We start from the raw sequence: 9,353 nt of genomic DNA, 5'->3' as shown, positions 1-9,353 counted from the left end.
ATATACATACTGTATATTCACAAAAGATAGTTATGGATTGCATCTTTAAATTGCTTCAGCTGTGACACACATTGTTGGCTTTGTGTGTTTGTTGTCTTTTATATCAATATTATGTATCATCTATACTATCTCATGTGTTTGATCCTACAGTGTCAAACTGAAGGTTTATCCCACCATTCCAACTCCTGTTGTTAAACCACTGGTAAGTTATCATCATAATTAAGTGTGCCTGCCATGCAACGCAATGGCAAAACACTTATTGTAATCCGCCATACTTAAGTCGGTCGGTCGGTCATGTTCTTGCAAATTTCGGCACGTAATAAGTGCCGCACGATTTACGCCACCGCCGCAATATATACATCAAAACGTGCGGCTCGGTCGGGAATGGGGTGCTATTACTTTTCTTTCCGATCCGCGTTACCATTGCGACGTAATTCGCAAAAAACGACGCCAAAAAACCCCATTGACTTAGAATGGGGGAAACTTCGGCACGTAATAACTGCCGCACGATGGTGTGCTATTACTTTTCTTTCCGATCCGCGTTACCATGGCAACGTAATTCGTAAAAAACTAAGCTCAAAACCCCCCATTGACTTTGAATGCGGGACTCCGAAAAAAACCCAGAAACTTTGGCGCCACATAACTCTGCCATACTTTTGCCTAGCAACGTGATTTAAACTTTAAAATGCACACACAACTTTGGTCTTTTTCCAGCCAATAGGGATGAGCTGTAATTGATTAAGCCCCGCCCCCTCTATAACAGGAAGTGCCCTTTGCCAAACAGGAAGTGCCTCTACATCTCATGAACCGTTTATCGTACAGAGTTGTGGCTGGTATCATATGACTTGATTAAGAGTCCTTAACCTTGATTGACGCTTCCTTCGCCAAACAGGAAGTGCCTCTATAACTCATAAACCGTTTGTCGTACAGACTCGCGGCTGGTGTCATTTTTTTTTTTTTTCTCTCAAAATTTTTTTTTCTCTCAATTTTTTTCTCAAAAAACTTTTTTTCTCTCAAATTTTTTTTTCTCAAAAAACTTTTTTTTTCTCAATTTTTTTTTCTCAAAAAATGTTTTTTTCTCAAAAAATGTTTTTTTCTCAAAAAATTTTTTTTTCTAAAAATTTTTTTTTTTCTCTCAAAAAATGTTTTTTCTCAAAAATGTTTTTTTTCTCAAATTTTTTTTTCTCAAAAAACTTTTTTTCTCTCAAATTTTTTTTTCTCAAAAAACTTTTTTTCTCAAAAAATTTTTTTTTCTCAAAATTTTTTTTTTCTCTCAAAAATCTCTATTTTGCCAAACAGGAAGTGCCCCTCACCAAACAGGAAGTGACCCTTTACCTCGTGAACCGTTTGTCGTACAGACGCGTAGATGGAATCAAATGACTTGATTAAGAGTCCTTAACCTTAATTGGGGCCTATTTCGCCAAACAGGAAGTGCCCCTCACCAAACAGGAAGTGACCCTTGATCTCGTGAACCATTTGTCGTACAGATGCGCGGGTTGCGTCAAATGACAAGAATAAGAGTCCTTAACCTTAATTAGGGCCTATTTCGCCAAACAGGAAGTGCCCCTTACCAAACAGGAAGTGACCCTTTATCTCGTGAACCGTTTGTCGTGCAGACGCGCGTGTGGTGTGAAATGACTTGATTAAGAGTCCTTAACCTTAATTGGGGCCTATTTTGCCAAACAGGAAGTGCCCCTCACCAAACAGGAAGTCACCCTATATCTCATGAATTGTTTGTCGTACAGACGCGTGGGTGTCATCAAATGACTTGATTAAGAGTCATTAACCTTAATTGGGGCCTATTTCGCCAAACAGGAAGTTCCCCTCACCAAACAGGAAGTGACCCTTTATCTCGTGATCTGTTTGTCGTACAGACATGTGGGTGGTGTCATATGAAGAACCATAATGTTAAAGCTTATGCAAAAAATGCTAATGTTAACAAATGTAACGCTAATGCTAACACCAACCGCTACACAAGGTTGCACAGACTTAGCGAGCTGCAGGCACACTTACAATTTCTTAGAAATTTTCTTTTCTAGTATATCTTTAATCTTTATTATACATATTTATATAAACTTACACCTCCATATTACTTGTTATGGTTTTAGGAGATTAACGCCCTACTCTCAAATAGTAGCCAAAGTACTGTAGCTGATCTACAAGCTCACAGCATGTTTTTATGTGTGATGCGTTGTGAGCTTGTAAATCCGCTATTTTTTTCAAAAGCAGTTGAATCTGTGTGTTTATAAATATTGAACAAATGAAAAGTATCAAAAAGAGATCATGAATGAATAATAACTACATTGGATCTTATAAGAGCAGATTATTTTAGATATTGTCTGAAAAGCAACAGTTTTATTGATAATGAGCACCCTATTGGTCCTGTTTATTGATCCAGGCTTTTATCCAGCCCACTGTTGAGCGTTTTCTAATCATTTGTGCAAAGATATGAGACGACAAATTCAGAACAAAACTGGTATCTTTTTTTTATTGTCCAGTTGTTGCAACTGTGAGTTTGTGGCTGACCACCATCTATGAAGATGACAATTGACAAAAATAACAAATATTATTAAATATCATTAAAACAATCATTCATTAGTGTGCAATTAGTCTTATATGGCTTTATATTATGGATAGTACTGTAATAATTTCTTGATCGCCTCTTGTCTTGATTGTTTAAACATGACATCATGGGCCGCTATGCTAGCTAACATGCTTGATAAGCCTAAAGCTTATCGATACCGGGTACTCAATTAATCTGTTATCGGGTTATCGAGCTACCCTTGTGTAGGGCTCCATCCGTAGTTTTAGACATACAACTACAAGGTACCAAATGACACAGATGACATCCTCATATAAATGAATGCTCTACTCTGTCATTTGTCACACAAAAAGTAGCACAAATAGCAGATCTGCAAGCAAAAATTGCCATTTGAATCCTGAAAAGTATTCAAATGGGTATGAATGCTTGAACTGCACATTAAACCTCCACAGGCTGTCTGTCAGTCAGTCACGTCACGTCACACTTTTGCGCTAATCATATCTCCGCCACCGTTGCCCCTATCCATGCCAAACTTTGCACACACACTCCTTGGCTGCCAAACCCCCCATTTCTCACATGGCCCTCTTCTACCGCCACCATGAGGCCGATTCTTGCACAAAACATTTTTGAACACTGCTCCTACAGATTTTGGCCTAAAATCATGCAAAGTGGTACACAGTATCTCTACAGTCATGTCATCAACATGGATCTGTCCCATTTCCCATATTCCCTCCTGATTGCCTTCTAAAGTTTGTGTATGCGACCTGACGGTCGCGTATCTCCAGTCCAGATTAGAGAGTCTTACTGGTACTGTGAACATGAATATACTAACGAGTTGCACACAGAACATACACAGTGAAGTTGTTTACACAAAGTTAGGTTTATAGACGGTATGCGCGTGACATCATCATCATACCAGGAAGTTATGCAGGAACGCCTACTGAGTGGCAAAAACTACTTTCTAACAGAAAAGTCTGATTGCATTAAACAACGTTAAACTCACTTTGCCACTCGATTTGCCACTCACTTTATGCATGCATATTTTTATGCATGCATATTTTTATTCTCTCTTTGCTCTTTTTCTTTTTTCACTGTTTCTTTTCTTTAAATCTTTTTACGTTTGTTGTTATTATCGATGCTGAGGAAACCAAACCCAAATCAGTTGGACTCTTATGTTCCTGTACACCAGATGTAACATTAAAGTACAACCTTGAACCGTGAAGGAATGCTTTTAGACATGCAGACACCAACCCAGCCCTGATGTTTCATATGTGTGATCTTCAGCATGTTAACAGAGCTCAGATCTTCAGCGTGGATCCACATCACGCCGACGTCCCCGACCTGGTCTGTGAGATCTGTGAGGTCTGTGAGATCAGTGAGGTGGGGTCGGTGGGCTGCGGTGAGAAGGACCCCCTCAGGGACCCCTCCTCCTCCTCCTGGGTCCAGAGGTACTACAACCACACCCTGAACCCCAGCGTCCCGCGGACCACCCACCACACCTCAGCCTCCCAGATGCTGCTTCTCCTCAGACGCCTTGGTCTCGGGGACCCCCAGGGGGACCCCTGGGACTCTGAGATCCTGAGGATGGTTCCAGTGGCTCGCTCTCACAGTTGCAGAGCTGCGAGGGTCCTTCTGGAACCCCCGCCAGGAACCCTGGGGGTCCCTGGAGCCGGCTGGGAGGACCCCCGCTCTGAGACGGCCTCTCTGTCAGGTCTGGTTGGTTTCTGGTTTACTTTGGTACTGCATTGAAGTTACTATGAAAACCTCCACCGGCTGTCAGTCAGTCTGTCAGTCACACGTCACACTTTTTCCCTTCTCATATCTCTGCCACGGTTTTCCCGATCCATGCCAAACTTTGCACACACACTCCTTGGCTGCCAAACCACTACCTCCACCCCCCATTTCTCACATGGCCCTCTTCTAGCGCCACCATGAGGCCCATTCTTGCTAAACACATTTTTGGACACTGCTCCTACAGATTTTGCCCTCAAATCACGCAAAGCGGTACACATTATGTCTACAGTCATGTCATCAACATGGATCTGTCACATTTAGCGCCACCGTTAGGCCGATTTTTACATGCGACCTGATGGTCGATTATCTCCCGATTTATACTAAATGTATTACCTTTGGTGTCATGACATGTCAATGTCATGTAGCAACAACTGTTCTGGACGTTTTATTCTGGGGGTTTTTAACCTCCGTTTACGATGGTCCTGTGTCGTCCATGCTTATTTTTTTTATTTTTTTTCGCTGTACATAAGAGTATGTTTTTCTTTTCATACTTCCCTGTAACTTTGTAACCTTAACTGCTGTGCTGCCTCTGGGCGACTGATATTCCCTCATGGGATAATAAAGGCAGGGACGTGCTGGCCATTGGGAAAAGCGGGACAACTCCCGAACGGCCGGTTCATTCCCGGCCGGGCATTAGGAAAAAATATATAAATAAAATGTCGGCCTTCGTTCCATTTTGGGGGCTGGGCGGCCAACAAAGTAAATCGTCACTGTCGGGCAGAAACCTTGTATCTCCAAGTTTCAAATTTGTAATTTTTTTCGCAAAGCAAAGCCCTGCTTCATCATACAAGGCCGTCGCACAAAAGTAGTGAAAACAGCTGATTTACAAGCACATGGCGTTGTGTGCTTGTAGATCGGCTGTTTTCACCACTTTAAATCATTTTTAATATGGTTTTGGACATACAAGGTTTCCCCCCGACAATGACGAAATATAACTCATGTAATTGGCCCACTGGCTTGTCACTTGTCATGATCTGAAATGGCAGATCTTTGAGTAGCAGCAGCGCTATAGAGAGAGATCTCTCTCTATAGCGCTGCAATGATGGCCTCTACAACTCTTTTTACCGGGCTGAATCAGGGGCCCAGCACGTCCCTGAATAAAGGTGTCTGTCTGTCTGTCTGCCTGTCTGTCTGTCTGCCTGTCTGTCTAGATTTGTCTGCCCTTCTTCCACTGATGCTGGAGAACCTGTCGTACGATCTGGGGACAACGCAGCCTGGAGGAGAAGACTCACCGCCATGCTCAGTTGGAACCCACCAGAGAGTTCCTGCTCCGCCCCAGGCAGCAGAACATCTCCATGGTCACCAGGATCAACATCTCATGGGTCCAGAAGAACATCACAGTGGTGAGCAGGATCAACATCTCATGGGTCCAGAAGAACATCACAGTGGTGAGCAGGATCAACATCTCATGGGTCCAGAAGATCATCACGGTGGTTACCTGGCCCAGTGTCTCATTGAACCTTCTGGCATTATCAATTAAATACACAGATGGCCCTCTCCACAGGACTTTTGTTTTTTACTATGAAAACCTCCAGCGGCTGTCAGTCAGTCTGTCCGTCAGTCACACGTCACGTCACACTTTTCCCCCACTCGTATCTCCGCCACCGTTGCCCCGATCCGTGCCAAACTTTGCACACACACTCCATTTCTCACGTGGCCCTCTTCTAGCCCCACCGTCAGGACGATTCTTCCAAAACACATTTTTGGACACTGCTCCCACAGATTTTGTCCTAAAATCACGCAAAGTGGTACACAGTATCTCTACAGTCATGTCATCAACATAGATCTGTCCCATTTGCCATATTCCCTCCTGATTGGCTACCATTGCCTTCTAAAGTTTGTGTATGCGACCTGACGGTTGCTTATCTCCCGTTTAGGGAGTCTTACTGGTATGTATGAGGCTCAACTGACCATGAAGTTTTAGAGAAACTGTTTGGACTTACAGGTTACCATGACTACCAGATCATGTTTGGGTTATAAGCAGGGGCATAGTTCCGCCGATTTAAAATGACTCCAATACGGAACTAAAACTTCCTATGATTGGCCGCTAGTTGCGCTGTTTTCCCCCCCGGCCGATCGCAAAAAGAATTGTTCTCCATTGGACCCCATTCATTTTCCCCTTTCGTTTTCTAACCTTAATTAACACTTTCATACATACTTTATGGTTCCTATCGCTAGTTAAAAATCGCCTTTCAATCACGATGATAATGTGTTTTGTGAAAATGAGGTCCCATTTATGTTAAAATTGATGATAAAGTTGCGGCTGTGTTCTTCTTCGTGTGCTGTATTTCGGGAGGCTCCGACCACATTCTCCCATGTATCCCTGCGGTTGCACGTGACCGTTGGCAGCCAATAGCATCCTCCGGTGCCTTTACAATCTATGATGGCAACAACCATGCCAAGGAGCCAAAATGTGTCATTTGCGCTGCATAGAAACCAATGGCTTCGCTTTGTCCATATATTATACAGTCTATGGTTATAAGGCATATGGTTTCTGTCTTGTCACATTCTCAGAACCAATCAACGGTCATATACTGTATTCATTTATACCAGTGGTCCCCAAATTATTTAGTGGGGTCCCCAGATGATTAGCTTAATGCCATTTTATTTCCTCACTCAATGGTAAAGAAACCAACACACAGTATAAGTGTATACAGGGTATCTGCACATTTCTAAAGTGACAATTTAAGACCGTTTTAATACTAAACTGGCCAAACTGTCAATTATTAAGTATGCAAGAGGCGAACATTGTGAAAATAGACGATCTACATGCTCACAACGCCTCGCAACGTGAGCATGTAGATCTGCTATTTACACAATGTTGTATTTATCTGCGGAACTGAGTGAGTCACATTAAATGTAACACCTACAATTCCAAGTGCTTGTCAGGGTGGGGGTCTCCAGTTCAAATATGTTTATTTTGGGTTATTATTAGTTATCCTTTTAGACACTTTGGGGCCAGCAGTGGCCTGAGAAACAGCTTCCACATCCAAGGAAGAAAGCAGGAAATGACCCTCTCCCTGCACGGTGAGGTAATGACGAAGAATAGCAACCCAGGACTCTTTGGAGGCCCTGTGATTGGAATGGGTGGACTTTAAGTCCTTTGAGCGGCCGCTGGTTGGATCCCGGGCTCCTCCAGAGTTAAGCCCTTTGCACACAGGCGCGTTTATCCGCACGGATAAAACGGACAATTTCATTTTTTTTAAAAGAAAACAATGATTCTCTACGACCTCATGCACACCGGATCCGAATTAGCCGTACGACGAGTGGCTGCCGCCGTGTGTTTTTTTCTCGATCGAACCCAGTTCGATTTGTGCGTCTTGTCGCATGCGGTAAAAACTCATCACTCCTTTTATGACTCCTTTTGGGATCCGCAGTGCCGATTCCGCACAGCCTTGCACACCAAATCCAATGCGTTTTATTCATGCAGCAAACGAAAAAAAACGCAACTGTCCTGTGTGCAAAGGGCTTTAGTGTTGAAGAGTCCTTGAGCAAGACTCTGAACCCCTAACTGCTCCTGATGAGCAGGTTGGTGTTAATTATCAAGACTCTGAACCCCTAACTGCTCCTGATGAGCAGGTTGGTGTTAATTATCAAGACTCTGAACCCCTAACTGCTCCTGATGAGCAGGTTGGTGCCAAGCATGGTTTACTCTGACATCACTGTATGAATGCGTGTGTGAATGGATGAATGTAATGAATGTGTGTGTGTGAATGGGTGAATGTAATGAATGTGTGTGTGAATGGGTGAATGTAATCAATGTGTGTGTGAATGGGTGAATGTAATGAATGTGTGTGTGTATGGGTGATTGTATTGCACAATCACAATATGTAATGCACAATAAGTAAAGTGTTTTAAAATGTTTTCTTTTTTCATCACAATGTTAAACATTGCTTAAAATGTTAGTTCACTCATTGAGTCTCCATCAGTCATCAAATCATTGGTTTATAGGAATTAGACAAAAACTAAAACATCTCCCTGAATTCAAGGCTGAGGAGTTGATATAAAATAAGTAATGTTGGGGGGTGAACTACTCCTTTAATGTCTACTGTACTGTTTACATTTCCCTCTGATAAAGTATTCAATCAATGAAATAAAATGAGAGAAGACTAGAGATTACAGTTATAGGCTCTTCTTCTGCATTGTATCGTCATTTTTAATTTGTTTTAGATTTTTGTCTGCATTGTTTCTTAACGTTTAAAAGTCTTCGCTTCATTGTTACAGCACTTTGAGCTTCATTTCCATGTGTGAATATTAATGAATATCATGAGGTGTTTGCTATGAAATGTTTGCTTTGAAAAATCTCTTACAAGTTGCTGCAACTCCAAACTGGTAAAAGACAAAGCCAACCCCCTCCCCCCACCCTTAGCTATTTACTGTAATATTTTGGATGTTTTTTTTTTTTTTTTTTTTTAGATTTAATTTAATGTCTCAATGAAATTAGCATGTAAAGCATAATTATGTAAGCCATAGTGCAGGGGTTCCCAAACCTTTTTGTCTCAGGGCACCTCATGAATATTGTTTTAATCCGAGGCACCCCTACTACATTATAATTTTCACTCCCAGCACGTATTTATAGCATATCGTCGTTGTCGGGTGGAAACCAAACTGCTCGTTTTGTATTTATCATCTATAAAATGTACTAAACTAGAGAAAACAGCAGATCTGCTTGTAGATCGGCTGTTTTCACTAGTTTTGTATGATGAAGCAGGGCTTTGCTTTACCAAAAGACGTACACATTTGAAACTTGAAGATACGAGGTTTCTGCCCGACAGTGACGATATTTTAGTGATTATGTTGCGAGGAAAACGTTGAGATAATAGCCATTTTGGTTAGAACTGACTGAAAATAACTTTGTACCAAATGGACCCTTACAGCTCTGTGACTCTGAGAGTGTAACAGATGTTAATGGAACTCCCAATGAAAGTATAAAATGATGATGGTTAAAAAGTAAAAAGAAAAAAAAAAAATATATATATATCTTCAACTTCAAGTTTAAAATGATACTAAATATTTT

Source organism: Nannobrachium achirus (genome assembly GCF_963921795.1).
Source record: "Nannobrachium achirus genome assembly, chromosome: 15".
NCBI lineage: Eukaryota > Metazoa > Chordata > Actinopteri > Myctophiformes > Myctophidae > Nannobrachium > Nannobrachium achirus.
The sequence above is the reverse complement of the archived record's forward strand: the minus strand, read 5'-3'. Positions refer to the sequence as shown.